Consider the following 13,772-nt stretch of genomic DNA (forward strand, 5'->3'; position numbering starts at 1 on the left):
AAGAGAAAAGGGCAAGCACTAGGAAGCTTGGAGTGGAGAAGAGAAACCACTTCTCCCTGCCTTTACCCTTTTTTTCTTCCCCGCCTCCCTAGTGCTTTTCGCTTTCTCCCTCCCCCGGCGTTGCATTTCCGTCCACGGCACGGTCGCGCGTCGCGCGCGATACGCCCCGTGGTATTAGCGCTACAACCGAAACCGAGTCTCCGCCAAGGGCAGTGTGACAAAAAAAAGGAACATTCTTCACAAAGTTTCTCGTGCAATACGTTCTGTCTGGAAAGAAGAGATTTTGCCTCGGACTCCAGCAGCCCAATGGAGAAGATGCAAGGTCAGTGACAAGTGCGTGAAACGGCATGATGCCTTGACTGTTGCATCATCAGTATTTTCACCAGTGGGAAAACAAGAGGCGAGCGCAATGCCTCGGGATCTTGTAGGCTGCCCAAGATATGTATACACGGCGACGTCCATCAAACGCGTTGTGAACCACATGATTAAGCACAGCTGCGAGACCAATTTTCGAGTGGTTTGTGGGATCGGCGGCTGTGCCGCATCTTTTAGACTTTATAATTCGTACATAACACATGTTTATCGCAAACACAATGCTGCCATGGCAACGGTTTCAACTGAAGCCAGACTCCAAAAGGCAGCCGATGAACCTGACAAAGAAACTGAACATGAGAGCTTAGACTCGCCAAGTACATCATCACAAGAGCCATCCTCTGAAGCACCAAGGGAAGACAGGAGAAGCGCTCTTCGAAAGCGGCTGTTGTTATTCCACCTTAGGATTACCGAGGAGCTGAAGCTAGCACACAGCACTGCTGATGAAATCCTGAGTGTTATAAGAAATGTGGTGTCTGAAGTCCTTGAAAGTATCACGGAACAAACTCAAGATATCCTCGAGAAGGAGAATGTTGCTATGTCACTGAGAGAGAAGCTGGCCTCACTCCAACATGCTGAACATGTTGTTGAGGACATATTTTCAGGGATACAGACCACCTACCTCAGGAAGAAATATGTCATGGAGAACCTCTCCTACACAGACGTTCTGGTGATGCCACTTCAGACGGGCAACCAAGCACTGCAAGAGTCGGTGTGCTATGTACCTCTATCGCCACTACTGGGAAATCTCCTGTCATCCACTGAGATCCTTGAAAGTGTCATGCAGCCCATAATCAGTCCAAAGTCCTTCAAGACATTACTGATGGAGACTTCCTCAGCCAACAGCTGTTGCGCCAAGAGGACAGTGAGACACCGACCATCTTCCTCCTCCTTTATTCAGATGAGCTTGAGCTGAGCAATCCTCTGAGTGCGGCAGCAGGGTCTCACAAGATCCTTGTGGTCTACTTCTCGCTGATCAACATCCATCCAAGGCACCGGTCAAAGTTGAGTGCCGTGCCGTGCACCTCCTGCTGCTTGTCAGGTACCCGATGGTCAAAACGTATGGCTTGGATCGAGTTCTTGCTCCCCTTATTCAGGACTTGAATTATGTCCATGAGCATGGCATGCATGCACAAGGGAAGCACTTCAATGTGGTGACAGTAGCATTCACTGGGGAAAACCTTTCTATGCACAAGATGGCTGGCCTCCAGTGCTGCTTTAGTAGCGGCCGCATATGTCGTTTCTGCCTTGGTCGCTACGGGTATCTGGACAAGCTTTTCTCCGAGGCAGATTGTACGACGAGAACACGCGCAGGACATGAAAGCCACCTGAAAGCATTCGCTTTGAATCCAGCCCAAAATGGCCCATTGTATGGCATCTCTGCCATTCCTCCACTCCAAAGCATCGCAGAGTTTGACATTACATCACAACTCCCCCCGGACGCAATGCATGATATCTTGGAAGGGGGAATGGGCGTCGTCATGCAGCGTGTCCTGCATGGTCTAGTAGAAAATGGCACTCTTCAAAAATCCGACATGGACAAGGTGAATAGCTTCAGTTATGAATTTCATGACAAGAAGGCTGCCCCTGTTGCACCCAAAGAGAAGTTTCTGCAAAGAAAAGCCAACCTGCGTGGCACAGCAAGCCAAAAGTGGTGCTTATTCAGGCTCCTCCCGCAGATCTTTGGAGATTCTGTGCCTCCCGATAACCCACATTGGTTAGTCTACGTGGCCTACAGACATTGCATCGACATTATCCTAGCAGAGAGGATTCCAAGAGACTGCATTTCCTATCTCCAGATCAAGATCCAAGAGTTTCTGGAAGCATTCACATTGCTGTACCCATCTGCACCAGTGACAGCAAAGTTGCACTACTTGCTCCATTACCCAGGCTTCATATAGAGGTTTGGCCCACCACGTAGGTACTGGGGAATGCGCTTCGAGGCTAAACATGCCTACTTCAAGACTATTGCTTCAAATGTGCGAAACTTTCGCAACATCTGCCGAACACTGAGCACACGCCATCAGCTGTTGCAAGGCTACGAGCTCTCGGGAAAGCTTTTCGAAAGCTGCATTGAAACGACTGGTTCTGTTGTGGTGAAGTTAACCAGCCTTTCACAAGAAGAGCGAGCCGCTGTCTGCGTCATCACGCCAGAAGCTACTCTTTGCTCTGTGAAGACTGCCAGCGCAAACAGTCGTATGTACCGACTGGGAGATGTGATCATCTTCGATGTGCAGAACGACACACCAATTTCCTCCAAGTCGAAAAGCTGCTGGTGGTTTGCGGATTATTGATCCTCCTTTGCCGACGTCTGAAAACTGTGTGCTACTGCAATCACAAGTGCTCGTACATTGTGAAAAAATACAACGACATTGTGGCAGTGACACCAGGCAACGAGTTTGACTTGTGCTCACTTGCCCTGTACAACTCTGGCACACTCTACGAAGTTGTGCCTCACTTCGCAATTTTACAAGCTTAATTAACACCACAACACAAGGGGATACATTCCGGCCCAACACAAGAAAACTGAACCTACAAACAAACTAGAGCAAACTGAAGCTGAATTATGATTTACATTTCTTTTTCGAATGCATCTGTTTTTTAGTGAATTTGGAAAGTTTTTTTTATTAGTGCTATCGTTACATCCCGGTTAACCGTGTCATCTTGAACATTTTTTGTGTGTGTGGTCATTTTGCTTTTATTATATTTCTTGTGCTTTTTTTGTCCATTCTTCATGTTTAAGTCTTTTTTTTATTTGAATTTGTCCTAGCATGCTTGAGTCAGTTTTTAATTTTGTTGGTGCACCAATTCTTGCCTTCGTCATATTTTTCAAACTTGCTAGAGAAAACCTGCTCCTGCAATTTTTGTAAATTGTTAAAAATGCTTTTACAATCTTGGTGCATATTCATGTTCTACTTTGAACTGTAGGGGAGTAGGAACTCTGCCAGGCAGCAATGCCATTTGTTTCTGCCTCCCTGCCTGGCAATGCCAACGAAAAATCAAACGAAAAAAAGAAAGGACATCCTGCTCTGAAAGGGGGTTCCCCAAAAATATCCTGAGATTTGCCTTATTTTGAAATATGATATGGAAATTAAATCTTGTAAAAATGTGTGTGAAGAAGGTATGAAGGAGACAAATCTGACTGTGCCAGTTTTAAGAATATAAATAAATATATATTGAAAAACCTTGAGAATAGGAACAGAGAGGACAAGGACAACACCATCTCAAAACCAGCACAGAGATGATTTAACTTCAGGAAAATATTTCTTCTTATTTCCTTTGCATAGCACGAAACGCATGAAACAAATCTCCACGTCAGCTGCACACTCTACATTGTGAAAGTCTCGAGCACTCAAACATGGGCTTAAAAACCGTCTGAAACGTGCAGGTTACGTGGAGATTCGTTTCATGTGTTTCACGCTGTGCAAAGAAAACAAAAAAGATTGTCCCGAAATTAAATAATTTCTGTGCTGGTTTTGAGACGGTGTTGTCCTTGTCCTCTCTGTTCCTAGTCTTGAGGTTTCTCAGTACAGATGTGCATCAGCTCGCTTGCGTTTTTACTCTAATTTTATTCATACTGTACAATACCGGACAAGTGCCCACAATTAACATTTCCAAAACTTGGGAATTCTGATCTTATGTTAAGCACCTACCCCCTCCAAAGCGCTGCAAATATTCACCACACTGTGGTAGCTGCGAGAACACCAGCAGGGATGACGGAAATATCGACTTCCTTGCAATGGAAAGGGAAAGACTTCTCGGGCAGGGGAAGCCAGTAACTGTATTATCTAGGTCACTTGGGCACAGAAGGTGAGCTCAGCAACTGTTGGCGTGTTTGTTCACAACCACTTTCACAGTAGAGAGCACTGCCATAGCGATATTGGTGATGTGCGGAGCCGAATCACCAAGGCGATAATTAGATATCAGTTGACACCGGAACGCATGGTTTCATTGGCGACGGTTTGCGTCTGGGGTCATGACCACTTTCACAACAGGCAGTACTGCCATAGCAATGTCGGTTATGCGCATAAAAAAGGAACACAGGGCGATCGTCGGTCGACACACTTGGTAAGAACATACCACGGTAGACCCACAAACTAGTAAAAGGCAGGAGAGTCGCTGCAACGGTGAATGTCACGGTCGCCAATATCATGGGTTCACCGTCGTGATGCTCAAATAGGCTCAGCAGACTCGGGCGACTCTTGCGCATCCACCATATGCCCGGTGTACGTAGCACCATTTTGGAACTGACCAGTTTATGACGGCTTTGTTTACATATTTGACAAACTGAAGGGTAGAAACCAGCATCCTGCTCTGCGTTCTTCGGAGAACATACTATGGACCGCCTGTGGTTGTTATACATAGCTAACTCTCAACGATACTATGCGTTCACAATTTCAGTTAACTTATCGTAATGCGTGGACATGCGTGGGTACACAAATACTGCTTATCAAAGTGCGCTTGCAGCGTGTCTGAAAGAAAATAATAAAGAAGTCACAAAGCCTAGAGCAGCTCATGAAAATTAGATACAATTGATTTCCTCCACTCAGCCTCAGAAGGAAGACATCTCGTTTCTCCCTGCTTCTCGGATACGTATGGAGACACGTCAGTGAAATGGAGGAAAGACGCTGTTGCTATCTTTTTCCTCCCTTTTTTCTTAGAGTGGCTTGCAGTCACAACCTGTGACATGAAGAGCTCGACACTGTCCGCAGTAGACATAGCTGGAACGAGGCCCTCGGTGTCTCTAAACAACATGTTGGCAGTGGTGAAGTACTTGCCAGGAACGTGCTGCATCATAAACTGGTGGTGCAGCAGCTAGATGCAGAGCCACTGGACGCAATGAGGCATGAGGTCTAGATCGGCAGAGCCCAGGTTGGTTTCAACAACAAACCTCGAATCGTGCAGGAACTCCTCGAACCTATGGACAGCCCACGAGACACCCAGTGCTTTCTTCACAATTTGGCTGTAGCGCTGTTCGGCACTAGCCATTGTCCGCGACGCAAAAGGAACTGCTCCTCCAGTGGCATACCAACTTGTTTTTAAGTGGGGGGCAAATTAGACCCCCCCCCCCCCGGGGGGGGGGGGCGGTGCCCTTGGTATGCCTTGGGCACCGCCGGCCAGTGTGCACTGCCCAGTGGCGGCTGTTTCAGAGGGTGGCAAAACACATGCCTCCCCACCCACCCCCCCCCTCCCACTCTGAGAACTGGGGGGGGGGGGGGGCGGCAAGCACCTCCCTTGCCCCCCGGTTGGTACGCTATGTGCTCCTCGCTCGCCAGATCGTTGCTCCTGCAGGAGGACCGCACCCAGGCCGTACGAGTTGATGCCTGCAGAAACGGTTGTGGGATACTGTGGGTTCTATCGAGCCACGCAGGAGCTGAATGCCAACATCTTCTTCAGTAAGTCGAAGGCTGAAGCTTGACTAGTCCCCCCAGGTCCAGACCGTGTCCTCGTTCAGAACGAGCCTGATTGGCGCAGTGGCGGCGGAGAGGCTCAGCAAGAAATGTCCGATGTGGTTCAGCATTTCCAGGAGACGCTGCACGCCTTGCACGTCTGTCGGAAATCGCATACCCGTGATGGCGGGGGACCTTATCGGGGTCCGGTGCTGTGCCGTTGGTGCTCAACACCACACCAAGGAACTTAAGGGACGACACCCCGAGGCGGCACTTGGAGGCATTCAGCATAACGCCCGCTTGATGCAGCCTCTCGAGGGCAACTTGGAGTCTGCTGTCGGGTTTAGATCAGTCTCTGCCAAACACCAGAATGTCGTGTACCATGTTGATGCATCCTTTAATTCCTTTGAGAATCAGTGACATCGGGCTCTGGAGCACCCCTGAGGCGGACATAATTCCGAAGGGCAGGCAGCGATAAGAGAATCGCCCGAAGGGTGTATTGAACATCATGTCCACCTGGCAGCTTTCGGAAAGGCATTCCTGGTGAAACCCAGACATTGCACCCCTTTTCGAGACGACGGCAATGTTTCCGGGCAACCCAAACGCCTGATCGACGGTCGGCATCATGTTCTGTTCTCAGAGGATGACCTGGTTCAGCTTGGTTAAGTCAACACGCAGTCGATAGCCTCCCGCTGCCTTGGGAGCCCTGACAAGGCTGGCGCAACATGCAACATGCTGTAGGAGGCTCGACCCCCGACCACTAACAAACGCCACTGTTTGGTAACAAGCACACGTCTCCTTTCCGCAATATTTCAATGCTGTTCAGCCTTCTTTTTTGGAAGCACCCAAAGTGTGGCTAGCACGGCATTGCATGCAGACGACAGCGATATTGGCCATAGTATGATCGAAGTTACGGTCTAGATCACCGTCACAACGTGACTATCCGCAGGTCGATCGATTCTACCACAGTCACACGAAAAACATTAAAATCTGAAATAGAATATGTCATCTTGTTGTGAAACACAGGAAGACCTGAGCGACCAGCCGCGTCTTCGTTTACAACCAATTCCAGGCGATACTGGTGATCCACAGAGACACGAACCAAGGTTATCTTCAGATGATCGTCGGTTGACCCTTTGACAAATGGCAACATTGGCGACCATTCGCATAGTCATTCATGACCACTTTCACAACAGGCAGCAGTGCCTGGGCATGTTGGTTGTGCACAGAAAAACAAAACAGGGTGATCAACAGTTGACGCTTCGGGAAGAATGTAGTACATTAGGCGCACAGACAAATAATCAACATGAGAGTTGCAGCTATGCGGATTTTGCAGTCTCATTAGTCATGGACAGGCAGCGGCTCTCGAATCTTGGATGTACTCGTATCATCAGGCCTACAACTGCCCGAACCACTCGCATGCTACAGCGGGCACGCTAACGACTGACCACTCTGAACAAGAACCGACTTCGATCTGTCGTGACGGCTATGACATTGCGAGATGTGCTAAAGACAGAAACGAGTGCAATGACACCTGATATCGGAAGCATAACCGCAGCCAAAATGTACAACACATTGCACTAGGTGCGGCCTGCAGTTCTTAATAAACATAATTTTGGCCCATATAATTTTTTAGTTGTGCATCCCTGGTCTAGCACTTCTCAGCAGATAATAGGGCTGGTAGGAGTCGTACCCTCACTCCAAACGCACATTTTAACGAGTTCCCAGAGAGCTGCCAGGTGACGCAGTGTGTATCGAAAACCACATATTGCGCCGTTCGCATTTCATCATTCTCCTAATAGCGCCTCGTACTTGGACATATAAAGAGAACAAAATAACATTGAGGGCAAAACATGTAAAGCAACAAAGGACAATAATAAGGGGTTCCTCTTAACTCCTCTGAAGCCTACAAAACAAAACTGGTCTTCGACGAGTTGGGATCTGCAAATTGGAGTTGGGATCTGCAAATTGAGCTGCGACGAAGTGGCCTATTTTACAAGTTGTCTAACGAGAAATTGGACTTTGACCAACTGGCTTCAACAAGTTGGCCAAATAACAGGACACACAGGCGTGAGCGCCCGCAGAAATATTCCTGGAGGGAGGAGAAGGGCCGGAGGAGAAAAGAAAACAATTTTGTTTTGTTGCGTCTTTACCACAAGTAGAATACTGCAACTTCCTTCCACACCTCCGGGCGCCTTGCACACGTGGGACGTCGGCGACCGTTCGCGTCTTCGTACACAACAGCAGCACGGCCATCTGCAGCTCCGGAAACACAGATTTGAGGTGATGGTCGGGTGGTAAGCGGAAAGGGGTAACAACACCGAACGCAGCACAGAAGACGCACAGATAAACCACACATCACAGTCGCTGCACAGCGGTCGTGAGAACAAGGGACCTCAAAGAGCCACAACTCGCTTGCAGTCTTTGCACCGTTGGTTGCAGCGGTCACAGCCAAAGCAGGGCCCGGCAGTCGAGGCGGCCGAGGCAGCCGAGGCACGATTGGTCGAGGTCCGAACAGTCCGAAGCCCGTCGCTATCGCAGCTGATCGCAGGCGCAATCGAAGCCCAGTGTACGTAGAAGGTGTCGGCATCGTTACAAAGCTTAGCTGATTATGACGGATGTGTTTACGCTTTTTTCTTTATGAATGTCGAACACCCTCTGGGAAAAGAAACGACTGAAGGACCAAGCTCGTCGTCTTAGCCCCTGCTTCAACGGCTTAGATCCAACCAAATCCTGTTTATCAAACAGCGTGCTGATGAAGCTTGTATCGGTGGATAATAATAACTTTAATTTTCCTTCCATCGGTCTGGGTTTTGTTTAATTTTGTCGTGGTAAATAGAAAAAAAAAGGAAAAACAAAACAAGAAAACCTAGCAAAGCAAGAAAAAAATAAATAAAAAGCTTCACACTTTTCAGGGATCGAACCCTCGACCACTCGATCAGTAGCGCGATGTTCTACCCCTGCACCAACTGGACAAAGAGGAACCTGCTTTATTCCTTCCATCCTAGCTTCCGTTCCTCCCTTCTCAGGGAAGCGTGTCTAACGCAAGGAGGAACAGTCACTTTTGCTACCTTTCTCCTCCTTTTTTTCTTAGAGTGCAGCACCGCGGTACCCCCGACGTCTCGACGACCGACCTCAGTGCGTCCGGCGAGAACAACCGGCGCCCAGGAAGTCTGACGTGTGGCGGACGGCTGATCGACGCCCCCTGTGCTACCACTGTGGTGAAGCGGACCACATCTACCGACGATTCCCCTACCGCCAGCTGGGCCTACGAGGGTTTGCGCCCAACGACCCTCGACCACGTCTTGGAGAGCGACCTCGGGACATCGAGGACTACCTCCGCCGCTCTTTATCTCCTGAGTTGTCTCGCCGCCGAGGATTCCGTTCACCATCTCCCCGACGCTCGCCATCGCCCTTTCGCCGGTCCCGCCGAGAAAGCCTGTCCCCCCTGCCTCGCCGAGAAAACTGAGTGCGGCAATACCGGGAGGTGGTATTGCCGGTGACGAACGACGCCAATATCCTCCACAAACATCGGAGGGCTCCCACACTAGCGACGAAACGGATAGGAACGACGCTTTTGTGACAGTGTCGAATAACCTCGACGTTACCATCGACGGCCACGACGCGAAGGCACTCGTCGACACCGGAGCAGACTATTCCGTTTTAGGTGGGAAGCTCTCTCGCCGCCTTCGGAAAGTGATGACGCCGTGGGATGGCCCGAAAATACGAACCGCCGGCGGACATCTCATCGCACCAGTGGGAAGGTGTACTGCGCGCGTGGACACCCACGGAGAGTCCTGCCCCATCAAATTTGTCGTCCTCAAAGACTGTTCGAGAGACGTCATCCTTGGCATGGACTTCCTTTGTGAGTACGGTGCCGTGATCGACCTTGGAGCAAACAGGCTGACGCTGCGAAAGCCCGTTCTACCTCCCGAGCGACCCAAAACGACGCCTGCCACGGAGGGATCCAAAACGAAGCATGCCGCCGTCCGAGTCATTGCGGACCACGTGAACCTGCCGCCACGGTCGAGTGTTCTTGTGCCCGTCGTGACCGATGCAGTTGCCAGCGGGAAAGTCCTTCTGGAAGGCAACGTCGAACTGCTCCTCGGAAGAGGAATAGGCGTCGCGAGGGGCGTAGCGGAGCTGCGGGATTGACGTTCTTTTCTCCTCGTGACGAACTTTCGACCGGAGGCGCAGCACCTCACAAAAGGTGCCACTGTAGGACACGTCGAGGAACTCCGGGCCGACGCCGAAATCGCCGTGATCTCCGACGAGCCCTCGCCATGTCAGCCGTACAGTACACCGCCGGCACATCTCGACGTTAACTCCAAGCTCAGCGCCAGGGAACGACGACAGCTCGGAGACCTCCTCGCCGAGTTCGGCGACTGCTTTGCGACGACGTCGAGGGTGCGCCAGACAACAGTTGCTAAACACCGTATCATTACCAACCAGGACGCGATCCCTGTGCATCGGCCGCCGTACCGGGTCTCCCCAAAGGAACGAGAGGCCATTCATGAACAAGTACAGGAGATACTCAACGACGACATCATTCAGCCTTCGAGCAGCCCGTGGGCTTCTCCAGTCGTGCTGGTAAAGAAGAAAGACGGAACGCTTCGATTCTGCGTTGACTACCGGCGGCTCAACCCGGTCACGAAGAAAGACGTGTATCCGCTCCCCCGCATCGACGACACGCTGGACCGGCTGCGTCACTCCCGATACTTTTCGTCGATGGACCTTAAGAGTGGCTACTGGCAGATGGAAGTCGACGAACGGGACCGAGAAAAGACTGCCTTCGTCACGCCCGACAGACTGTTTGAGTTTAAGGTGATGCCCTTCGGACTGTGCACGGCGCCGGCAACGTTCCAACGTGTCGTGGACACCGTCCTGGCAGGCCTCAAGTGGCAGAGCTGTCTCGTTTACCTCGACGACGTCGTGGTATTCTCGGCCAACTTCGACGAGCATTTGCGACGCCTTCGGGCCATTTTAGAGGCAATCAGGACCGCAGGACTCACCCTCAAGCCGACGAAGTGCCGGTTTGCCTTCGGCGAACTGAAGTTCCTGGGCCACGTGGTGAGCAACGAAGGTGTAAGTCCTGACCCTGAGAAGACTCGCACCGTAGCGGCCTTTCCACCGCCCACCGACAAAACGGCCGTCCGAAGATTCCTTGGACTTTGCGCATACTACCGGCGATTCGTTCAGGATTTCGCCAAGCTTTCTGCGCCGCTGACGCACCTTACGAAAGACGCCGTGAACTTCGACAGGGGTGGAGAACAATAACAGGCATTCGACGATCTAAAGTGACGGCTCCAGTCACCACCGATTCTCGGCCACTTCGACCAATCAGCCGAAACTGAGGTCGACACGGACGCCAGTAATACAGGACTCGGAGCGGTACTGGTCCAACGACAAGACGGTGCGGAGCGCGTGATCGCATACGCTAGCCGGACGCTGTCAAACGCGAAACGCAATTACTCGACGACCGAGAAGGAATGTCTGGCCGTCGTCTGGGCCATCACGAAATTCCGCCCATACTTGTACGGGACTCCTTTTCGGGTGGTCACCGACCACCATTCGCTGTGTTGGTTAGCGAGCCTGAAAGACCCATCGGGACGCCTCGCTCGATGGAGCCTACGACTGCAAGAGTACGACGTAACCGTGGTCTACAAGTCAGGCCAAAAACACAGCGACGCCGACTGCCTGTCCAGAGCCCCTGTCGAGTCAGCTACCGGATGTGCCAAAGACGACGACGACGTCGACCACTTTCTTGGCGTGGTGAGCATTCACGGCATGGCAGCGCTCCAGCGGGACGATCCTGAGTTGCGTGCTTTGATCGTCCACTTGGAGGGACGAGGGGGTACGATTCCCCGAGCCCTCTCACGTGACCTGCCAAGATTCGCCGTCCGGAGAGGTATCCTCTATAAAGAGAACTTCGGGGGACAACAACTCGACGTGGCTGCTGGTGATTCCTGCTAGTCTTCGAGAAGAGATCTTCCAAGCCTGCCACGACGACCCAATATCTGGTCACCTTGGCTACAGTAGGACTCTCATACGGATCCGAGAAAAATACTACTGGCCCAAGCTCCCGAAGACTGTCCACTGTTGGGAACGAGGGGGTTCTCCGGGTAGCGTCACGCAGGGCCAGGCCAGGAAAGGAGCAGCGGGCAGACTCCCGTCCAGGAACATGACGAGACGGGAGGGTCTTTCGCAACGAAACTTTGTTTAATACATATGTACAAAGTATTTACAACGTCCGAGGGCACAGATGCGACATTCTGTTTGCCCCTTTTATAGGGTCGCTCTTCGGTACTCTCGCGGCTGGCAGCCAATGGTGGCCAAGCTGCCAACAAATCATGTTCAGGCCCCGCCTCCACTCATCCCCTGAGCACGCACACACCCACATGCACACACTGCAGCTGTGGCCGGACTTCACACTCCGGCGTTGAGGCACCCTTGCCCTCGAAAGCTGCGCCGAGGAGGCGACAGCAAGGGGTCCAGTGTTTGCCCGGGTGACGACGTTGGCCGTGGTAGTGCTGACCCCTCCATCAGACGGCGTTGAGGCACGGGAAAGGGGTTGGCCGGATCATCCGCAGGTGGCGTCCGGGGATAATCCCACCCTCACGGAGGTCCCGCAGCTGGCGCGTCGTTACCCGGAACCCTGGCCCGGTAATCCTCCCGGTTCTTGAGTCGGCTGACCCCGTTTCGGACCAGCGTTAACGCAGCCAGAAAGAAGGGTCCGGCTTAGCTCCGCGCCTAGGTGGGGCGACGCCAACACGGTGGTCCCACGGCACCCCCTTGTCGCCTCTCGCCTCGTCTCCGGGCAAGCCGACCGGAGCCATGCGGCGATGCTACTCAATGAGTTCACCGATGCCGGACGGATTAGATAGGGATGGTCTGGTCCAGGGCTTTTCCGTTTTCACAACACCACCTCTACGTCCGTTCGAGCCACGAATGCCAACGACGTAAGAAACCACCGACGAAGCCGGCAGGTCTCCTGCAGCCGATCGAGCCCCCGACTGCACCATTCCAGCAGGTTGGAATGGATCTTCTCGGACCTTTCCCACCGTCAGCGCAGGGAAACCGGTGGATAATCGTGGCAACTGATTATCTCACCAGGTACGCCGAGACAAAAGCACTCCCGTCTGGGACCGCCGTGGAAGTAGCCAAGTTCTTCGTGGAGTCTATCGTCCTCCGACACGGCGCTCCCCAAGTCCTGATTACGGACCGAGGATCCTCGTTCATGGCGCAACTGACACAAGAGATACTCCGCCTGAGCCACACCGACCACCGCCGGACCACAGCATACCACCCGCAGACCAACGGGCTGACGGAGCGACTAAACAAGACCATCGCCAACATGATTTTTATGTACGTGGACGTGGAACACAAGACGTGGGATGAAGTGCTGCCCTACGTCACGTTATAATTAAAATAAGAACGCCGACTTGACATAACAGAAAAAACAACTTCATTAGACGTTTCGCCACCCATGCGGGAGGCATCATCAGTAGTTACACAGCAAATGCAGGGTTCAACCTAAACTCAACGCTATTTATCACGAATGTTCGTGTAAGCTTCGTGGAGAGGGCCGCGGTTTTTGTTGCACACGGATGTGTCCCTGCGAAGAAACCACGATTCTAGAAGCTTTCGGGGCCCCCATCTGTCCTCTCTCGCCAAGGTCGTCGCGGCCGGAAAGTCGAAAGAATGCCCCATTGTCCACGCATGGTCCACCAGTTCAGTCTTCAGTCGCGTCGCGTGGGATGCGTACGTGACGTCACGCTAGTGTTCTTTGAGTCTGGTATCTCTCCTCCGTCCGGTTTCACCAATGTAGGACGCTGGGCAGTCACTGCAGGGGATCTTGTAGATAACGCCTCTTTGGACGTTCGCCGGGGTTGGGTCCTTTGGTTTGGAAACGGAATTTCCAATAGCTCTGTATGGCTTGAAAACAGTTCGGATGCCAAGAGGCCTCAAAGCGCGACTAAGAGGTTCGGAGACTCCTTTGACATAGCGGAT

General features: G+C 51.9%; 1 pseudogene; it reads left to right on the forward strand.

Annotated features, from left to right (window-relative positions):
* The first annotated feature begins 306 nt into the window (after positions 1-306).
* LOC120842206 lies at positions 307-2,851 on the forward strand (annotated as a pseudogene).
* Positions 2,852-13,772: the final 10,921 nt, after the last annotated feature.

This window comes from Ixodes scapularis, unplaced genomic scaffold (assembly GCF_016920785.2).
Source record: "Ixodes scapularis isolate PalLabHiFi unplaced genomic scaffold, ASM1692078v2 PGA_scaffold3__209_contigs__length_174095766, whole genome shotgun sequence".
Taxonomy (NCBI): domain Eukaryota; kingdom Metazoa; phylum Arthropoda; class Arachnida; order Ixodida; family Ixodidae; genus Ixodes; species Ixodes scapularis.